The 19,895-nt window shown below is 44.6% G+C and overlaps 12 non-coding genes and 1 pseudogene across 12 annotated transcripts; all 13 read right to left on the reverse strand.

Annotated features, from left to right (window-relative positions):
• Nucleotides 1-2,122: 2,122 nt before the first annotated feature.
• On the reverse strand, nt 2,123-2,313 carry LOC141273958 (U2 spliceosomal RNA). Its single transcript, XR_012322257.1, has one exon. It is a non-coding gene; the product is annotated as a U2 spliceosomal RNA (small nuclear RNA).
• Nucleotides 2,314-3,428: 1,115 nt separating this feature from the next.
• Nucleotides 3,429-3,619, reverse strand: LOC141275381 (U2 spliceosomal RNA). The gene has a single exon (XR_012323625.1). It is a non-coding gene; the product is annotated as a U2 spliceosomal RNA (small nuclear RNA).
• A 1,112-nt stretch (nt 3,620-4,731) lies between these two features.
• LOC141275382 (U2 spliceosomal RNA) lies at nt 4,732-4,922 on the reverse strand. The gene has a single exon (XR_012323626.1). It is a non-coding gene; the product is annotated as a U2 spliceosomal RNA (small nuclear RNA).
• A 1,115-nt stretch (nt 4,923-6,037) lies between these two features.
• Nucleotides 6,038-6,228, reverse strand: LOC141275383 (U2 spliceosomal RNA). Its single transcript, XR_012323627.1, has one exon. It is a non-coding gene; the product is annotated as a U2 spliceosomal RNA (small nuclear RNA).
• Nucleotides 6,229-7,343: 1,115 nt separating this feature from the next.
• On the reverse strand, nt 7,344-7,534 carry LOC141149538 (U2 spliceosomal RNA). Its single transcript, XR_012245830.1, has one exon. It is a non-coding gene; the product is annotated as a U2 spliceosomal RNA (small nuclear RNA).
• A 1,115-nt stretch (nt 7,535-8,649) lies between these two features.
• LOC141275384 (U2 spliceosomal RNA) lies at nt 8,650-8,840 on the reverse strand. The gene has a single exon (XR_012323628.1). It is a non-coding gene; the product is annotated as a U2 spliceosomal RNA (small nuclear RNA).
• A 1,115-nt stretch (nt 8,841-9,955) lies between these two features.
• Nucleotides 9,956-10,146, reverse strand: LOC141275385 (U2 spliceosomal RNA). The gene has a single exon (XR_012323629.1). It is a non-coding gene; the product is annotated as a U2 spliceosomal RNA (small nuclear RNA).
• Nucleotides 10,147-11,264: 1,118 nt separating this feature from the next.
• Nucleotides 11,265-11,455, reverse strand: LOC141275386 (U2 spliceosomal RNA). Its single transcript, XR_012323630.1, has one exon. It is a non-coding gene; the product is annotated as a U2 spliceosomal RNA (small nuclear RNA).
• A 1,115-nt stretch (nt 11,456-12,570) lies between these two features.
• Nucleotides 12,571-12,761, reverse strand: LOC141275388 (U2 spliceosomal RNA). Its single transcript, XR_012323631.1, has one exon. It is a non-coding gene; the product is annotated as a U2 spliceosomal RNA (small nuclear RNA).
• Nucleotides 12,762-13,876: 1,115 nt separating this feature from the next.
• Nucleotides 13,877-14,067, reverse strand: LOC141275389 (U2 spliceosomal RNA). The gene has a single exon (XR_012323632.1). It is a non-coding gene; the product is annotated as a U2 spliceosomal RNA (small nuclear RNA).
• Nucleotides 14,068-15,182: 1,115 nt separating this feature from the next.
• Nucleotides 15,183-15,373, reverse strand: LOC141150761 (U2 spliceosomal RNA). Its single transcript, XR_012246881.1, has one exon. It is a non-coding gene; the product is annotated as a U2 spliceosomal RNA (small nuclear RNA).
• Nucleotides 15,374-16,169: 796 nt separating this feature from the next.
• On the reverse strand, nt 16,170-16,261 carry LOC141151262 (U2 spliceosomal RNA; annotated as a pseudogene).
• Nucleotides 16,262-17,376: 1,115 nt separating this feature from the next.
• On the reverse strand, nt 17,377-17,564 carry LOC141150607 (U2 spliceosomal RNA). The gene has a single exon (XR_012246761.1). It is a non-coding gene; the product is annotated as a U2 spliceosomal RNA (small nuclear RNA).
• Between the last annotated feature and the right edge of the window lie 2,331 nt (nt 17,565-19,895).

The raw sequence follows: 19,895 nt of genomic DNA on the forward strand, positions 1-19,895 counted from the left end.
TGTCAACTGACTTCTCCTCCCTTTTATTGACAGGACAGCAATCATATAAATGACCACTGCCACCACATAGATTACATTTCTTACTTTTTTCACAATTCTCTGCCTTATGTCCCACTTCTTCACACTTGGCACACCACTGTAATGTACAGGAATCCTTTTCATGGCCATACTGTTTACAACGCCTACAAAACTTCGGCATACCTGTAAAGAACATATCTCCATTAACTGTCCCGATTTTGAATCTACTTGGTGGGAGTACCACAACACCATCCGAACTTTCCTTGAACTTGACCAGGAACCTCCACCTCGTGGTCCAAAAACCATATCGGTTAAACATTTTGCCAGCAGAACTCACTTTCTCACAGTACCGGGATAAAAAGGTCATGATCTCTTCTTCCAATATGAAAGGACTATACATCCTTATTACTATTAGCCTTTCCTTCCTAGGAAAATGCGACACAAAAAAAACACCTTCAAGTATCGAATCTTCCTTCACTAGATCCATTCTCTTCCAAAAGTCAGAAAAGATATCTTCTGAACAAAAAATAACATCATATATCCCTCTCTTCGGGAACTCCAACATAGACAAAACTTGTTCCATTTGAACTTCCAATAGTCCAAACAAAATCTTCTCTACCAAAAAAAACAAGCCAGACTTCTTCTTCTCTGGATCCAAAAAAAATAAACCGCACTGCATTCTTCAATCTTGCAAAAACTGGGACCTCTTCACAGGTCAGCATATTTGGGCTTCTCCCGTCCATATCTTCACACCAAAGGTGGCAAAAATCCTCCTCGCCTACTTAAAAAAAGCAGGCAGGCTGATCGCCCCTCGTTGCCCCGGGACTAATCCGGCTCCCCAAAAGCAGCAAGGGGGTGAAGCCGCACTGCTACATGCAGCGATCCCCCGAGGCCAAGGAGCCGGGTACCCAAGGCACCTCTCAGCCAAGACCAAGGCAGCAACCGGTAGATCACTGCACTTGATCTTAGCCAAAAGGCCGAGAAGCGATAACCAGAATTGGTTTCAAACTACGGAGCCACCCAAGGATCCTGAAAAGTCCATTTGTGGAGATGAGCTCCTGGACTCCCGTTAAGAAGACATGTTGTCAACCTCTAGATCCCTTACATGCCTGCACTTTTCGGCTTGCTGCTGCTGCAATCCACGCGTTTTAGATCTGCATAACTCCACCTCTTTAAACACAGCACCTTCACCCCCTGCTGTTCCCACCCGCCTCAACACCGTTGGAAGGGAGGAGAACCAATTAAGGCGGGGGGTGGGGTGGAACGAGCAGCTGTCTACCCTTAGCAGGAGGGCTCCTGATTACATACCTCTCCTGCTGCTGCTGCTGCTGGCTGTCCAGCAGCAGACTGAAGGTGGCTGCTGCTGTGCACAGGTATATAAAGGCTCAGAGCCTATTATGACACGCGCAGCCAGCGTTCCATTGCCACATTCCATCTACTGCAGGCAGGATACCTGGCTGGCTGAATGTCGCTGAGAAGCTCACAGAGACCGCCATAAGCAACAGTTTAACAGAATGCCACAGACTAATCAACCAAACTTTTTGGGTTGGGTTCTCTTTTATAGTCTGCAGGCATTAAATGAAAGAAGTCAGTGTTCCAGCAGAAGGAGACAACGTTTCAGAAAAGGCATTGTAGCAAACCAAAAAAGAAATTTTAAGCGCAGCAGAGTAACCAGCGCACATACCTGTTAGCTCAGGTGAGTTTAAAAGGCTGCTGTTGATAACAAGGGCATTTGCTAAATAGATGGTGTGTGTGCAACAATATACTGAAAGGTCAATTATATTGTGCAGCTTATCTCACCACCTGTAGTTATTTAGGTGAAAGCTCCAAAATGCTTGCCTAATATGTCTGTTTATCCAAAAGGAAGTAAAAAGGGAGAGCTAGAAAGATAGCATTGCATCACATTACATGGCAATGCAATGCACAGTTGCTGAAGTTGAACCAAAATGAGCTTGTAATCTGGCTTCTGCAACTTTGAACATGAAAAATCCAATGAGGAGAAGAAAAGCAAAGCCAAAGAGTCCATCCCAAAATCCGACAAACAAGCAAAATGAACAAAAAACATTGAATTCAATTCTTTCTGATTTTAGAAACTGCATTAAAGAAGGGGTGCACCGGTCCTGGAGATACTGCAATACCAGGTCAATGCGTGGAGTGGACAGAGCAAGCTCTTATTCCATCTCCCTGTTCTAAAAATCCATTTAATATATGGTCCCCAGATAGGGGACGTATCAGATATTAAACTGATAAGAACAGATACTACACTTGATCTTAGCCAAAAGGCCGAGAAGCGATAACCAGAATTGGTTTCAAACTACGGAGCCACCCAAGGATCCTGAAAAGTCCATTTGTGGAGATGAGCTCCTGGACTCCCGTTAAGAAGACATGTTGTCAACCTCTAGATCCCTTACATGCCTGCACTTTTCGGCTTGCTGCTGCTGCAATCCACGCGTTTTAGATCTGCATAACTCCACCTCTTTAAACACAGCACCTTCACCCCCTGCTGTTCCCACCCGCCTCAACACCGTTGGAAGGGAGGAGAACCAATTAAGGCGGGGGGTGGGGTGGAACGAGCAGCTATCTACCCTTAGCAGGAGGGCTCCTGATTACATACCTCTCCTGCTGCTGCTGCTGCTGGCTGTCCAGCAGCAGACTGAAGGTGGCTGCTGCTGTGCACAGGTATATAAAGGCTCAGAGCCTATTATGACACGCGCAGCCAGCGTTCCATTGCCACATTCCATCTACTGCAGGCAGGATACCTGGCTGGCTGAATGTCGCTGAGAAGCTCACAGAGACCGCCATAAGCAACAGTTTAACAGAATGCCACAGACTAATCAACCAAACTTTTTGGGTTGGGTTCTCTTTTATAGTCTGCAGGCATTAAATGAAAGAAGTCAGTGTTCCAGCAGAAGGAGACAACGTTTCAGAAAAGGCATTGTAGCAAACCAAAAAAGAAATTTTAAGCGCAGCAGAGTAACCAGCGCACATACCTGTTAGCTCAGGTGAGTTTAAAAGGCTGCTGTTGATAACAAGGGCATTTGCTAAATAGATGGTGTGTGTGCAACAATATACTGAAAGGTCAATTATATTGTGCAGCTTATCTCACCACCTGTAGTTATTTAGGTGAAAGCTCCAAAATGCTTGCCTAATATGTCTGTTTATCCAAAAGGAAGTAAAAAGGGAGAGCTAGAAAGATAGCATTGCATCACATTACATGGCAATGCAATGCACAGTTGCTGAAGTTGAACCAAAATGAGCTTGTAATCTGGCTTCTGCAACTTTGAACATGAAAAATCCAATGAGGAGAAGAAAAGCAAAGCCAAAGAGTCCATCCCAAAATCCGACAAACAAGCAAAATGAACAAAAAACATTGAATTCAATTCTTTCTGATTTTAGAAACTGCATTAAAGAAGGGGTGCACCGGTCCTGGAGATACTGCAATACCAGGTCAATGCGTGGAGTGGACAGAGCAAGCTCTTTTTCCATCTCCCTGTTCTAAAAATCCATTTAATATATGGTCCCCAGATAGGGGACGTATCAGATATTAAACTGATAAGAACAGATACTACACTTGATCTTAGCCAAAAGGCCGAGAAGCGATAACCAGAATTGGTTTCAAACTACGGAGCCACCCAAGGATCCTGAAAAGTCCATTTGTGGAGATGAGCTCCTGGACTCCCGTTAAGAAGACATGTTGTCAACCTCTAGATCCCTTACATGCCTGCACTTTTCAGCTTGCTGCTGCTGCAATCCACGCGTTTTAGATCTGCATAACTCCACCTCTTTAAACACAGCACCTTCACCCCCTGCTGTTCCCACCCGCCTCAACACCGTTGGAAGGGAGGAGAACCAATTAAGGCGGGGGGTGGGGTGGAACGAGCAGCTGTCTACCCTTAGCAGGAGGGCTCCTGATTACATACCTCTCCTGCTGCTGCTGCTGGCTGTCCAGCAGCAGACTGAAGGTGGCTGCTGCTGTGCACAGGCATATAAAGGCTCAGAGCCTATTATGACACGCGCAGCCAGCGTTCCATTGCCACATTCCATCTACTGCAGGCAGGATACCTGGCTGGCTGAATGTCGCTGAGAAGCTCACAGAGACCGCCATAAGCAACAGTTTAACAGAATGCCACAGACTAATCAACCAAACTTTTTGGGTTGGGTTCTCTTTTATAGTCTGCAGGCATTAAATGAAAGAAGTCAGTGTTCCAGCAGAAGGAGACAACGTTTCAGAAAAGGCATTGTAGCAAACCAAAAAAGAAATTTTAAGCGCAGCAGAGTAACCAGCGCACATACCTGTTAGCTCAGGTGAGTTTAAAAGGCTGCTGTTGATAACAAGGGCATTTGCTAAATAGATGGTGTGTGTGCAACAATATACTGAAAGGTCAATTATATTGTGCAGCTTATCTCACCACCTGTAGTTATTTAGGTGAAAGCTCCAAAATGCTTGCCTAATATGTCTGTTTATCCAAAAGGAAGTAAAAAGGGAGAGCTAGAAAGATAGCATTGCATCACATTACATGGCAATGCAATGCACAGTTGCTGAAGTTGAACCAAAATGAGCTTGTAATCTGGCTTCTGCAACTTTGAACATGAAAAATCCAATGAGGAGAAGAAAAGCAAAGCCAAAGAGTCCATCCCAAAATCCGACAAACAAGCAAAATGAACAAAAAACATTGAATTCAATTCTTTCTGATTTTAGAAACTGCATTAAAGAAGGGGTGCACCGGTCCTGGAGATACTGCAATACCAGGTCAATGCGTGGAGTGGACAGAGCAAGCTCTTTTTCCATCTCCCTGTTCTAAAAATCCATTTAATATATGGTCCCCAGATAGGGGACGTATCAGATATTAAACTGATAAGAACAGATACTACACTTGATCTTAGCCAAAAGGCCGAGAAGCGATAACCAGAATTGGTTTCAAACTACGGAGCCACCCAAGGATCCTGAAAAGTTCATTTGTGGAGATGAACTCCTGGACTCCCGTTAAGAAGACATGTTGTCAACCTCTAGATCCCTTACATGCCTGCACTTTTCGGCTTGCTGCTGCTGCAATCCACGCGTTTTAGATCTGCATAACTCCACCTCTTTAAACACAGCACCTTCACCCCCTGCTGTTCCCACCCGCCTCAACACCGTTGGAAGGGAGGAGAACCAATTAAGGCGGGGGGTGGGGTGGAACGAGCAGCTGTCTACCCTTAGCAGGAGGGCTCCTGATTACATACCTCTCCTGCTGCTGCTGCTGCTGGCTGTCCAGCAGCAGACTGAAGGTGGCTGCTGCTGTGCACAGGTATATAAAGGCTCAGAGCCTATTATGACACGCGCAGCCAGCGTTCCATTGCCACATTCCATCTACTGCAGGCAGGATACCTGGCTGGCTGAATGTCGCTGAGAAGCTCACAGAGACCGCCATAAGCAACAGTTTAACAGAATGCCACAGACTAATCAACCAAACTTTTTGGGTTGGGTTCTCTTTTATAGTCTGCAGGCATTAAATGAAAGAAGTCAGTGTTCCAGCAGAAGGAGACAACGTTTCAGAAAAGGCATTGTAGCAAACCAAAAAAGAAATTTTAAGCGCAGCAGAGTAACCAGCGCACATACCTGTTAGCTCAGGTGAGTTTAAAAGGCTGCTGTTGATAACAAGGGCATTTGCTAAATAGATGGTGTGTGTGCAACAATATACTGAAAGGTCAATTATATTGTGCAGCTTATCTCACCACCTGTAGTTATTTAGGTGAAAGCTCCAAAATGCTTGCCTAATATGTCTGTTTATCCAAAAGGAAGTAAAAAGGGAGAGCTAGAAAGATAGCATTGCATCACATTACATGGCAATGCAATGCACAGTTGCTGAAGTTGAACCAAAATGAGCTTGTAATCTGGCTTCTGCAACTTTGAACATGAAAAATCCAATGAGGAGAAGAAAAGCAAAGCCAAAGAGTCCATCCCAAAATCCGACAAACAAGCAAAATGAACAAAAAACATTGAATTCAATTCTTTCTGATTTTAGAAACTGCATTAAAGAAGGGGTGCACCGGTCCTGGAGATACTGCAATACCAGGTCAATGCGTGGAGTGGACAGAGCAAGCTCTTTTTCCATCTCCCTGTTCTAAAAATCCATTTAATATATGGTCCCCAGATAGGGGACGTATCAGATATTAAACTGATAAGAACAGATACTACACTTGATCTTAGCCAAAAGGCCGAGAAGCGATAACCAGAATTGGTTTCAAACTACGGAGCCACCCAAGGATCCTGAAAAGTCCATTTGTGGAGATGAGCTCCTGGACTCCCGTTAAGAAGACATGTTGTCAACCTCTAGATCCCTTACATGCCTGCACTTTTCGGCTTGCTGCTGCTGCAATCCACGCGTTTTAGATCTGCATAACTCCACCTCTTTAAACACAGCACCTTCACCCCCTGCTGTTCCCACCCGCCTCAACACCGTTGGAAGGGAGGAGAACCAATTAAGGCGGGGGGTGGGGTGGAACGAGCAGCTGTCTACCCTTAGCAGGAGGGCTCCTGATTACATACCTCTCCTGCTGCTGCTGCTGCTGGCTGTCCAGCAGCAGACTGAAGGTGGCTGCTGCTGTGCACAGGTATATAAAGGCTCAGAGCCTATTATGACACACGCAGCCAGCGTTCCATTGCCACATTCCATCTACTGCAGGCAGGATACCTGGCTGGCTGAATGTCGCTGAGAAGCTCACAGAGACCGCCATAAGCAACAGTTTAACAGAATGCCACAGACTAATCAACCAAACTTTTTGGGTTGGGTTCTCTTTTATAGTCTGCAGGCATTAAATGAAAGAAGTCAGTGTTCCAGCAGAAGGAGACAACGTTTCAGAAAAGGCATTGTAGCAAACCAAAAAAGAAATTTTAAGCGCAGCAGAGTAACCAGCGCACATACCTGTTAGCTCAGGTGAGTTTAAAAGGCTGCTGTTGATAACAAGGGCATTTGCTAAATAGATGGTGTGTGTGCAACAATATACTGAAAGGTCAATTATATTGTGCAGCTTATCTCACCACCTGTAGTTATTTAGGTGAAAGCTCCAAAATGCTTGCCTAATATGTCTGTTTATCCAAAAGTAAGTAAAAAGGGAGAGCTAGAAAGATAGCATTGCATCACATTACATGGCAATGCAATGCACAGTTGCTGAAGTTGAACCAAAATGAGCTTGTAATCTGGCTTCTGCAACTTTGAACATGAAAAATCCAATGAGGAGAAGAAAAGCAAAGCCAAAGAGTCCATCCCAAAATCCGACAAACAAGCAAAATGAACAAAAAACATTGAATTCAATTCTTTCTGATTTTAGAAACTGCATTAAAGAAGGGGTGCACCGGTCCTGGAGATACTGCAATACCAGGTCAATGCGTGGAGTGGACAGAGCAAGCTCTTTTTCCATCTCCCTGTTCTAAAAATCCATTTAATATATGGTCCCCAGATAGGGGACGTATCAGATATTAAACTGATAAGAACAGATACTACACTTGATCTTAGCCAAAAGGCTGAGAAGCGATAACCAGAATTGGTTTCAAACTACGGAGCCACCCAAGGATCCTGAAAAGTCCATTTGTGGAGATGAGCTCCTGGACTCCCGTTAAGAAGACATGTTGTCAACCTCTAGATCCCTTACATGCCTGCACTTTTCGGCTTGCTGCTGCTGCAATCCACGCGTTTTAGATCTGCATAACTCCACCTCTTTAAACACAGCACCTTCACCCCCTGCTGTTCCCACCCGCCTCAACACCGTTGGAAGGGAGGAGAACCAATTAAGGCGGGGGGTGGGGTGGAACGAGCAGCTGTCTACCCTTAGCAGGAGGGCTCCTGATTACATACCTCTCCTGCTGCTGCTGCTGCTGGCTGTCCAGCAGCAGACTGAAGGTGGCTGCTGCTGTGCACAGGTATATAAAGGCTCAGAGCCTATTATGACACGCGCAGCCAGCGTTCCATTGCCACATTCCATCTACTGCAGGCAGGATACCTGGCTGGCTGAATGTCGCTGAGAAGCTCACAGAGACCGCCATAAGCAACAGTTTAACAGAATGCCACAGACTAATCAACCAAACTTTTTGGGTTGGGTTCTCTTTTATAGTCTGCAGGCATTAAATGAAAGAAGTCAGTGTTCCAGCAGAAGGAGACAACGTTTCAGAAAAGGCATTGTAGCAAACCAAAAAAGAAATTTTAAGCGCAGCAGAGTAACCAGCGCACATACCTGTTAGCTCAGGTGAGTTTAAAAGGCTGCTGTTGATAACACGGGCATTTGCTAAATAGATGGTGTGTGTGCAACAATATACTGAAAGGTCAATTATATTGTGCAGCTTATCTCACCACCTGTAGTTATTTAGGTGAAAGCTCCAAAATGCTTGCCTAATATGTCTGTTTATCCAAAAGGAAGTAAAAAGGGAGAGCTAGAAAGATAGCATTGCATCACATTACATGGCAATGCAATGCACAGTTGCTGAAGTTGAACCAAAATGAGCTTGTAATCTGGCTTCTGCAACTTTGAACATGAAAAATCCAATGAGGAGAAGAAAAGCAAAGCCAAAGAGTCCATCCCAAAATCCGACAAACAAGCAAAATGAACAAAAAACATTGAATTCAATTCTTTCTGATTTTAGAAACTGCATTAAAGAAGGGGTGCACCGGTCCTGGAGATACTGCAATACCAGGTCAATGCGTGGAGTGGACAGAGCAAGCTCTTTTTCCATCTCCCTGTTCTAAAAATCCATTTAATATATGGTCCCCAGATAGGGGACGTATCAGATATTAAACTGATAAGAACAGATACTACACTTGATCTTAGCCAAAAGGCCGAGAAGCGATAACCAGAATTGGTTTCAAACTACGGAGCCACCCAAGGATCCTGAAAAGTCCATTTGTGGAGATGAGCTCCTGGACTCCCGTTAAGAAGACATGTTGTCAACCTCTAGATCCCTTACATGCCTGCACTTTTCGGCTTGCTGCTGCTGCAATCCACGCGTTTTAGATCTGCATAACTCCACCTCTTTAAACACAGCACCTTCACCCCCTGCTGTTCCCACCCGCCTCAACACCGTTGGAAGGGAGGAGAACCAATTAAGGCGGGGGGTGGGGTGGAACGAGCAGCTGTCTACCCTTAGCAGGAGGGCTCCTGATTACATACCTCTCCTGCTGCTGCTGCTGCTGGCTGTCCAGCAGCAGACTGAAGGTGGCTGCTGCTGTGCACAGGTATATAAAGGCTCAGAGCCTATTATGACACGCGCAGCCAGCGTTCCATTGCCACATTCCATCTACTGCAGGCAGGATACCTGGCTGGCTGAATGTCGCTGAGAAGCTCACAGAGACCGCCATAAGCAACAGTTTAACAGAATGCCACAGACTAATCAACCAAACTTTTTGGGTTGGGTTCTCTTTTATAGTCTGCAGGCATTAAATGAAAGAAGTCAGTGTTCCAGCAGAAGGAGACAACGTTTCAGAAAAGGCATTGTAGCAAACCAAAAAAGAAATTTTAAGCGCAGCAGAGTAACCAGCGCACATACCTGTTAGCTCAGGTGAGTTTAAAAGGCTGCTGTTGATAACAAGGGCATTTGCTAAATAGATGGTGTGTGTGCAACAATATACTGAAAGGTCAATTATATTGTGCAGCTTATCTCACCACCTGTAGTTATTTAGGTGAAAGCTCCAAAATGCTTGCCTAATATGTCTGTTTATCCAAAAGGAAGTAAAAAGGGAGAGCTAGAAAGATAGCATTGCATCACATTACATGGCAATGCAATGCACAGTTGCTGAAGTTGAACCAAAATGAGCTTGTAATCTGGCTTCTGCAACTTTGAACATGAAAAATCCAATGAGGAGAAGAAAAGCAAAGCCAAAGAGTCCATCCCAAAATCTGACAAACAAGCAAAATGAACAAAAAACATTGAATTCAATTCTTTCTGATTTTAGAAACTGCATTAAAGAAGGGGTGCACCGGTCCTGGAGATACTGCAATACCAGGTCAATGCGTGGAGTGGACAGAGCAAGCTCTTTTTCCATCTCCCTGTTCTAAAAATCCATTTAATATATGGTCCCCAGATAGGGGACGTATCAGATATTAAACTGATAAGAACAGATACTACACTTGATCTTAGCCAAAAGGCCGAGAAGCGATAACCAGAATTGGTTTCAAACTACGGAGCCACCCAAGGATCCTGAAAAGTCCATTTGTGGAGATGAGCTCCTGGACTCCCGTTAAGAAGACATGTTGTCAACCTCTAGATCCCTTACATGCCTGCACTTTTCGGCTTGCTGCTGCTGCAATCCACGCGTTTTAGATCTGCATAACTCCACCTCTTTAAACACAGCACCTTCACCCCCTGCTGTTCCCACCCGCCTCAACACCGTTGGAAGGGAGGAGAACCAATTAAGGCGGGGGGTGGGGTGGAACGAGCAGCTGTCTACCCTTAGCAGGAGGGCTCCTGATTACATACCTCTCCTGCTGCTGCTGCTGCTGCTGGCTGTCCAGCAGCAGACTGAAGGTGGCTGCTGCTGTGCACAGGTATATAAAGGCTCAGAGCCTATTATGACACGCGCAGCCAGCGTTCCATTGCCACATTCCATCTACTGCAGGCAGGATACCTGGCTGGCTGAATGTCGCTGAGAAGCTCACAGAGACCGCCATAAGCAACAGTTTAACAGAATGCCACAGACTAATCAACCAAACTTTTTGGGTTGGGTTCTCTTTTATAGTCTGCAGGCATTAAATGAAAGAAGTCAGTGTTCCAGCAGAAGGAGACAACGTTTCAGAAAAGGCATTGTAGCAAACCAAAAAAGAAATTTTAAGCGCAGCAGAGTAACCAGCGCACATACCTGTTAGCTCAGGTGAGTTTAAAAGGCTGCTGTTGATAACAAGGGCATTTGCTTAATAGATGGTGTGTATGCAACAATATACTGAAAGGTCAATTATATTGTGCAGCTTATCTCACCACCTGTAGTTATTTAGGTGAAAGCTCCAAAATGCTTGCCTAATATGTCTGTTTATCCAAAAGGAAGTAAAAAGGGAGAGCTAGAAAGATAGCATTGCATCACATTACATGGCAATGCAATGCACAGTTGCTGAAGTTGAACCAAAATGAGCTTGTAATCTGGCTTCTGCAACTTTGAACATGAAAAATCCAATGAGGAGAAGAAAAGCAAAGCCAAAGAGTCCATCCCAAAATCCGACAAACAAGCAAAATGAACAAAAAACATTGAATTCAATTCTTTCTGATTTTAGAAACTGCATTAAAGAAGGGGTGCACCGGTCCTGGAGATACTGCAATACCAGGTCAATGCGTGGAGTGGACAGAGCAAGCTCTTTTTCCATCTCCCTGTTCTAAAAATCCATTTAATATATGGTCCCCAGATAGGGGACGTATCAGATATTAAACTGATAAGAACAGATACTACACTTGATCTTAGCCAAAAGGCCGAGAAGCGATAACCAGAATTGGTTTCAAACTACGGAGCCACCCAAGGATCCTGAAAAGTCCATTTGTGGAGATGAGCTCCTGGACTCCCGTTAAGAAGACATGTTGTCAACCTCTAGATCCCTTACATGCCTGCACTTTTCGGCTTGCTGCTGCTGCAATCCACGCGTTTTAGATCTGCATAACTCCACCTCTTTAAACACAGCACCTTCACCCCCTGCTGTTCCCACCCGCCTCAACACCGTTGGAAGGGAGGAGAACCAATTAAGGCGGGGGGTGGGGTGGAACGAGCAGCTGTCTACCCTTAGCAGGAGGGCTCCTGATTACATACCTCTCCTGCTGCTGCTGCTGCTGGCTGTCCAGCAGCAGACTGAAGGTGGCTGCTGCTGTGCACAGGTATATAAAGGCTCAGAGCCTATTATGACACGCGCAGCCAGCGTTCCATTGCCACATTCCATCTACTGCAGGCAGGATACCTGGCTGGCTGAATGTCGCTGAGAAGCTCACAGAGACCGCCATAAGCAACAGTTTAACAGAATGCCACAGACTAATCAACCAAACTTTTTGGGTTGGGTTCTCTTTTATAGTCTGCAGGCATTAAATGAAAGAAGTCAGTGTTCCAGCAGAAGGAGACAACGTTTCAGAAAAGGCATTGTAGCAAACCAAAAAAGAAATTTTAAGCGCAGCAGAGTAACCAGCGCACATACCTGTTAGCTCAGGTGAGTTTAAAAGGCTGCTGTTGATAACAAGGGCATTTGCTAAATAGATGGTGTGTGTGCAACAATATACTGAAAGGTCAATTATATTGTGCAGCTTATCTCACCACCTGTAGTTATTTAGGTGAAAGCTCCAAAATGCTTGCCTAATATGTCTGTTTATCCAAAAGGAAGTAAAAAGGGAGAGCTAGAAAGATAGCATTGCATCACATTACATGGCAATGCAATGCACAGTTGCTGAAGTTGAACCAAAATGACCTTGTAATCTGGCTTCTGCAACTTTGAACATGAAAAATCCAATGAGGAGAAGAAAAGCAAAGCCAAAGAGTCCATCCCAAAATCCGACAAACAAGCAAAATGAACAAAAAACATTGAATTCAATTCTTTCTGATTTTAGAAACTGCATTAAAGAAGGGGTGCACCGGTCCTGGAGATACTGCAATACCAGGTCAATGCGTGGAGTGGACAGAGCAAGCTCTTTTTCCATCTCCCTGTTCTAAAAATCCATTTAATATATGGTCCCCAGATAGGGGACGTATCAGATATTAAACTGATAAGAACAGATACTACACTTGATCTTAGCCAAAAGGCCGAGAAGCGATAACCAGAATTGGTTTCAAACTACGGAGCCACCCAAGGATCCTGAAAAGTCCATTTGTGGAGATGAGCTCCTGGACTCCCGTTAAGAAGACATGTTGTCAACCTCTAGATCCCTTACATGCCTGCACTTTTCGGCTTGCTGCTGCTGCAATCCACGCGTTTTAGATCTGCATAACTCCACCTCTTTAAACACAGCACCTTCACCCCCTGCTGTTCCCACCCGCCTCAACACCGTTGGAAGGGAGGAGAACCAATTAAGGCGGGGGGTGGGGTGGAACGAGCAGCTGTCTACCCTTAGCAGGAGGGCTCCTGATTACATACCTCTCCTGCTGCTGCTGCTGCTGGCTGTCCAGCAGCAGACTGAAGGTGGCTGCTGCTGTGCACAGGTATATAAAGGCTCAGAGCCTATTATGACACGCGCAGCCAGCGTTCCATTGCCACATTCCATCTACTGCAGGCAGGATACCTGGCTGGCTGAATGTCGCTGAGAAGCTCACAGAGACCGCCATAAGCAACAGTTTAACAGAATGCCACAGACTAATCAACCAAACTTTTTGGGTTGGGTTCTCTTTTATAGTCTGCAGGCATTAAATGAAAGAAGTCAGTGTTCCAGCAGAAGGAGACAACGTTTCAGAAAAGGCATTGTAGCAAACCAAAAAAGAAATTTTAAGCGCAGCAGAGTAACCAGCGCACATACCTGTTAGCTCAGGTGAGTTTAAAAGGCTGCTGTTGATAACAAGGGCATTTGCTAAATAGATGGTGTGTGTGCAACAATATACTGAAAGGTCAATTACATTGTGCAGCTTATCTCACCACCTGTAGTTATTTAGGTGAAAGCTCCAAAATGCTTGCCTAATATGTCTGTTTATCCAAAAGGAAGTAAAAAGGGAGAGCTAGAAAGATAGCATTGCATCACATTACATGGCAATGCAATGCACAGTTGCTGAAGTTGAACCAAAATGAGCTTGTAATCTGGCTTCTGCAACTTTGAACATGAAAAATCCAATGAGGAGAAGAAAAGCAAAGCCAAAGAGTCCATCCCAAAATCCGACAAACAAGCAAAATGAACAAAAAACATTGAATTCAATTCTTTCTGATTTTAGAAACTGCATTAAAGAAGGGGTGCACCGGTCCTGGAGATACTGCAATACCAGGTCAATGCGTGGAGTGGACAGAGCAAGCTCTTTTTCCATCTCCCTGTTCTAAAAATCCATTTAATATATGGTCCCCAGATAGGGGACGTATCAGATATTAAACTGATAAGAACAGATACTACACTTGATCTTAGCCAAAAGGCCGAGAAGCGATAACCAGAATTGGTTTCAAACTACGGAGCCACCCAAGGATCCTGAAAAGTCCATTTGTGGAGATGAGCTCCTGGACTCCCGTTAAGAAGACATGTTGTCAACCTCTAGATCCCTTACATGCCTGCACTTTTCGGCTTGCTGCTGCTGCAATCCACGCGTTTTAGATCTGCATAACTCCACCTCTTTAAACACAGCACCTTCACCCCCTGCTGTTCCCACCCGCCTCAACACCGTTGGAAGGGAGGAGAACCAATTAAGGCGGGGGGTGGGGTGGAACGAGCAGCTGTCTACCCTTAGCAGGAGGGCTCCTGATTACATACCTCTCCTGCTGCTGCTGCTGCTGGCTGTCCAGCAGCAGACTGAAGGTGGCTGCTGCTGTGCACAGGTATATAAAGGCTCAGAGCCTATTATGACACGCGCAGCCAGCGTTCCATTGCCACATTCCATCTACTGCAGGCAGGATACCTGGCTGGCTGAATGTCGCTGAGAAGCTCACAGAGACCGCCATAAGCAACAGTTTAACAGAATGCCACAGACTAATCAACCAAACTTTTTGGGTTGGGTTCTCTTTTATAGTCTGCAGGCATTAAATGAAAGAAGTCAGTGTTCCAGCAGAAGGAGACAACGTTTCAGAAAAGGCATTGTAGCAAACCAAAAAAGAAATTTTAAGCGCAGCAGAGTAACCAGCGCACATACCTGTTAGCTCAGGTGAGTTTAAAAGGCTGCTGTTGATAACAAGGGCATTTGCTAAATAGATGGTGTGTGTGCAACAATATACTGAAAGGTCAATTATATTGTGCAGCTTATCTCACCACCTGTAGTTATTTAGGTGAAAGCTCCAAAATGCTTGCCTAATATGTCTGTTTATCCAAAAGGAAGTAAAAAGGGAGAGCTAGAAAGATAGCATTGCATCACATTACATGGCAATGCAATGCACAGTTGCTGAAGTTGAACCAAAATGAGCTTGTAATCTGGCTTCTGCAACTTTGAACATGAAAAATCCAATGAGGAGAAGAAAAGCAAAGCCAAAGAGTCCATCCCAAAATCCGACAAACAAGCAAAATGAACAAAAAACATTGAATTCAATTCTTTCTGATTTTAGAAACTGCATTAAAGAAGGGGTGCACCGGTCCTGGAGATACTGCAATACCAGGTCAATGCGTGGAGTGGACAGAGCAAGCTCTTTTTCCATCTCCCTGTTCTAAAAATCCATTTAATATATGGTCCCCAGATAGGGGACGTATCAGATATTAAACTGATAAGAACAGATTTTTTTTCTTTTTTTTTTTCTTTTCATCGAAAGCCCGAATTCGTGTACAAAACCCGAGTGCGCTTAAAAAAGTGACAAGTGCCACAAAAAAAGTGCACTAGGATGCTGGTCTTCTTGAAACCCTCTCCAAAAGGAGAAGGGTCCCCCAAACCATTCCCCGTCCCTCCGAGCCAAAAGGCCACAGCGAGGAACAGGGACAAAAAGCCACCTCCAGCCGAAGCCAGAGGCGACCCAATCATACCCCCAGCACCTGCCCGAGTTCTCACCCGAGCAAGGCACTGGGAGCCAAAGACTGTGCTCCCCTCCCGGAAGAGGGGAGCCAACAACGCTCTCCTCCCGAAAGAGGAGAGCCAGGGGGGTTCAGGGGGGAGCGGAACCTGATGGCCACACACTCCCCCCCTAGACCTGCCAAGAGAGGAACCCGTAAGGGAACCGCATCCCGACAAAATCCTAGTAGGACGTGACACACGTGAATAAGTGGACACACAGTGACAAAGAAATTAAATAAATAGTGAAGGTTTCACAGTATAATACTGCCCGGACCTTCAACCGGGAATTGAAAAATTCCCCATCCTAAGGCCAGAAGGCCCGGAATAAGGGTGTGTGCGAAGAAAGAAAATTTGAAGTGCTTGTGCAAATGTGCCATAAACTCAAGTGGGGTTCCCAATCCCAGTGAGTTAAGGCACCCCAGGGTCACCACTCCTGGGGCACTTCACACTTCGAGCTTTCGATCTTCCCCGGCCCAATGGCGTCGATCCTGGGGGGCCATGCTTTCCACCAGATGACTATATTAGCCACCTGGCGTACTAACAAGCGCCTAAACCCCAGTGTGCATAATGTATCAATCTACTAGGGCGGCCAACATCCAAAACCGCCTTTTCGAAAGATACTACACTTGATCTTAGCCAAAAGGCCGAGAAGCGATAACCAGAATTGGTTTCAAACTACGGAGCCACCCAAGGATCCTGAAAAGTCCATTTGTGGAGATGAGCTCCTGGACTCCCGTTAAGAAGACATGTTGTCAACCTCTAGATCCCTTACATGCCTGCACTTTTCGGCTTGCTGCTGCTGCAATCCACGCGTTTTAGATCTGCATAACTCCACCTCTTTAAACACAGCACCTTCACCCCCTGCTGTTCCCACCCGCCTCAACACCGTTGGAAGGGAGGAGAACCAATTAAGGCGGGGGGTGGGGTGGAACGAGCAGCTGTCTACCCTTAGCAGGAGGGCTCCTGATTACATACCTCTCCTGCTGCTGCTGCTGCTGGCTGTCCAGCAGCAGACTGAAGGTGGCTGCTGCTGTGCACAGGTATATAAAGGCTCAGAGCCTATTATGACACGCGCAGCCAGCGTTCCATTGCCACATTCCATCTACTGCAGGCAGGATACCTGGCTGGCTGAATGTCGCTGAGAAGCTCACAGAGACCGCCATAAGCAACAGTTTAACAGAATACCACAGACTAATCAACCAAACTTTTTGGGTTGGGTTCTCTTTTATAGTCTGCAGGCATTAAATGAAAGAAGTCAGTGTTCCAGCAGAAGGAGACAACGTTTCAGAAAAGGCATTGTAGCAAACCAAAAAAGAAATTTTAAGCGCAGGAGAGTAACCAGCGCACATACCTGTTAGCTCAGGTGAGTTTAAAAGGCTGCTGTTGATAACAAGGGCATTTGCTAAATAGATGGTGTGTGTGCAACAATATACTGAAAGGTCAATTATATTGTGCAGCTTATCTCACCACCTGTAGTTATTTAGGTGAAAGCTCCAAAATGCTTGCCTAATATGTCTGTTTATCCAAAAGGAAGTAAAAAGGGAGAGCTAGAAAGATAGCATTGCATCACATTACATGGCAATGCAATGCACAGTTGCTGAAGTTGAACCAAAATGAGCTTGTAATCTGGCTTCTGCAACTTTGAACATGAAAAATCCAATGAGGAGAAGAAAAGCAAAGCCAAAGAGTCCATCCCAAAATCCGACAAACAAGCAAAATGAACAAAAAACATTGAATTCAATTCTTTCTGATTTTAGAAACTGCATTAAAGAAGGGGTGCACCGGTCCTGGAGATACTGCAATACCAGGTCAATGCGTGGAGTGGACAGAGCAAGCTCTTTTTCCATCTCCCTGTTCTAAAAATCCATTTAATATATGGTCCCCAGATAGGGGACGTATCAGATATTAAACTGATAAGAACAGATTTTTTTTTTTTTTTTTCTCCTCAGACGAGGAAATTCCACAGTCTATGGAAACCAGACAAAGGAAAATTCCATCAAAACAGCTGCGTCAAATCCAATACGCAATTTGCTGTCCCCATCATCATCGGAAATATTTATTTCATATTTCAAAACAACAATAACAAAAATCAAGAGGTACTAACAATATATCTCCACTTTTTAACTTTCCATATTCCCTCCGCATCCACTTCCCCTCTCCTCTTTTTGTCCCATAGGAAACACACATACATCTTCCCCAAAATCACCTTCACACTATCCTTTACAGCAATTTCCTTCCTTTTAAACACATACACATTCCTCACATCCCATAACACTTCCTTTATACATGCAAGCATCAACCACAAGACTCTTTCCTTCGTCCCATCACATATTCCCAAACCAAACATAAACAACTCAAAAGACAACAAATTCACACCACACAATTCTTTACACAAAGGCCCCATTCTCCCAATCACATCTCTAGCATACTGGCAATTCCAAAAAACATGCAACACACTTTCCCTTCCACCACAGCCATTTCTTGGACACATTTCACTCCTCACCAAACCTCTATTCCTCTGAAACTCTCTCACAGGTAATACTCCATGTAAAGACTGCCACACAACTTCACTCTGTTTGTTGGTCATACCACTCATCCGCACTTTCTTCCAAACCTTCTGCACATCACCACCCCTAACCATATTTATTCCACATTCTACCTCTCTACATTCAATCATCCTATACACAGCCTTCTTATTCTCCAGCAATCTCACATCTGCATCACACAGTTCATACCTCACCAAAAACTTATAAACCCACACATACCATACAGGCACCTCAAAAGCAATCGGACATCGCAAATCCCTTTCTTGCCACTTTAAACGAAACAAATACGCTCCAAATAAATACCTACACATAGATGAAAACTTTCCATCCGCCCTAATCACTTTCAAAACAAACACAACGATATTCACACCAAAAAACACGTCCAAATTCGGAAAACCCAAACCACCTTTTTCCACTCTTTTAACCAAAATTTCTCTCCTAGCTCTCTCCATTTTCGAGTTCCACAAAAAAACAAATAAAATTCTATTCAAGCTTCTCATACACATATATCCTGGTGGAAATACTACCGCAATATATAAAAATATTGGCAACACCACACTCTTAACAATTAAAATCTTCCCAAAAAAGGATAAACTCCTCAATTTCCAAAAATTCAACTTCTGCTCAACTTTTCCTTTCGCATCATCCCAACTTTCTTTCCCATCCAAACTCTCTGAAAACTTCACACCCAAAACTTTAATAGGTCCATTCACTACATTCACACCTACATCCCTACTTAAACTTCCGCCTCCAAAACCCTTACACTCACTCTTTTCCCAATTCACTTTAAACGCAGATGCACCACAAAAAATAGACACTAACAACTTCACCCGCCTCACCGAACATTCAGAATCACATAATACACACACGTCATCCATATAACCACTCACCTTCCATTCTTTTCCTCCACCTCCCGGCACTTGCACACCACGAATTACCTTATCTTTCCTCAGCATACACAACAATGGCTCAATTGCACAAATAAATGCTACAGGGGACAAAGGACACCCCTGTCGCACACCCGAAAACACATTCACTTTCCTACCCACATACCCATTCATTAAAACACAGCTATAAACACGCGCATACAAACTTCTCACTCGCCCAACAAAATCAGCCGGAAAACCCATTTTTAACAACACTCTGAACAAAAAACCATGCGACAACCTATCATAAGCCTTTTCAAAATCCAAACTTAACAAAAATACACTCTTCTTACGACCCATGCAATCCCATAGACAATCTCTTAACATACACACACACTCATGAATCCGCCTCCCAGGTACCGCACAACACTGCTCATCCCCAATCACACTCTCTATCACATCACGCATCCTATTAGCCATAAGTTTTGCATAGATTTTATAATCACAATTAAGTAACGTTATTGGCCTCCAATTCCTCAGACTTTTCAAATCCCCTTTCTTAGGAATTAACACAACCATACCTGCACGCATACTCTCAGTCACCTCCATGTTTCCCCACATATACTTACATACATCCACAAAGTCCTTACCAATCACACCCCACATCACACGATAAAATTCTACTGGGAGGCCATCCTCCCCCGGCGTCTTATTCAAAGCCATACTACACATAACCTTCCATACCTCATCACCAGTCACCTCACCCATCACTCTCTCTCTTTCTGCTTCACTCAACTTACTCTCTAACACACTCAAAACATCATTCTCCAAACATTCATCCCTCTGTTTCACTGCATACAGATCCTCATAAAACTTAG

The sequence above is a fragment of the Phyllobates terribilis genome, unplaced genomic scaffold (assembly GCF_046119375.1).
Source record: "Phyllobates terribilis strain yellow unplaced genomic scaffold, ASM4611937v1 Scaffold_5__5_contigs__length_657084704, whole genome shotgun sequence".
Lineage (NCBI taxonomy): Eukaryota > Metazoa > Chordata > Amphibia > Anura > Dendrobatidae > Phyllobates > Phyllobates terribilis.